This window comes from Callorhinchus milii, unplaced genomic scaffold, assembly GCF_018977255.1.
Source record: "Callorhinchus milii isolate IMCB2004 unplaced genomic scaffold, IMCB_Cmil_1.0 Scaffold27, whole genome shotgun sequence".
In the NCBI taxonomy this organism is placed as follows: Eukaryota; Metazoa; Chordata; class Chondrichthyes; order Chimaeriformes; family Callorhinchidae; genus Callorhinchus; species Callorhinchus milii.
Genome location: NW_024704768.1, coordinates 3,946,407 through 3,947,173, shown reverse-complemented (window position 1 = coordinate 3,947,173; position 767 = coordinate 3,946,407).

Genomic DNA, 767 nt, shown 5'->3' with positions numbered 1-767 from the left:
TCGAAGCAGTTGTTTTGTGGTTCATCATAATAATAATCATAATCATAATCCCGGCGTGTGACCCGGCGCCTCATCACGTCGTCGAGACGTCTCAAAGCGCTTCGCGGGACACACGGCAACGTGGAGTGACTGTGTATTTTGTGGGCAGCCGGTGGCGTCCCCCACAAACAGTCGTGGATCGAAGTGACCGAGTTATTATTATTATCCTAATCCTTTCGAAGGGATTATTACCGCCACCGATCGACTGACGACCGGGTTCCCACTCACTGCCGGTAAACAGAGGCGTGTGTGTCGGTGTCTGTGTGTGTGTCGGTCTCTGTGTGTGTGTCGTGTGTGTGTGTGTGGAGTAAGGAAAGTTTCGCCCATGACCTGACCCGCCCGGGAATCGAACCCGGGTCCTCTGGCTTTGCGAGGCGAGGGCTCTAACCGCTTCGCTATTAAGCCGCTGCTGTTTTTCTCCGGTCAACAAACCCGGGACACACTCTCCCCGAGATCACGCCGCCTGCGTAGTCTGCTGTCGTGTTGCCGACACCTTGAACATTCCCGCGTGCGACCACGCCTAAGGTATGAAGCACGTATGTGCTCATACACACGTACACCGTGGCCTATTTATAGCTCGGATTGTCGTACCTTCCACAGTAATGGCGTCACAGTGACATGTGCGGTCCCGTCGCTCGGGGGTCGGAGCCTTCGCCTCGCAAGCGAGAGGACCTGGGTTTGATTCCCGGGCGGGTCAGGTCGGGGCGAAACCTTGGGCAGGTTTCCTT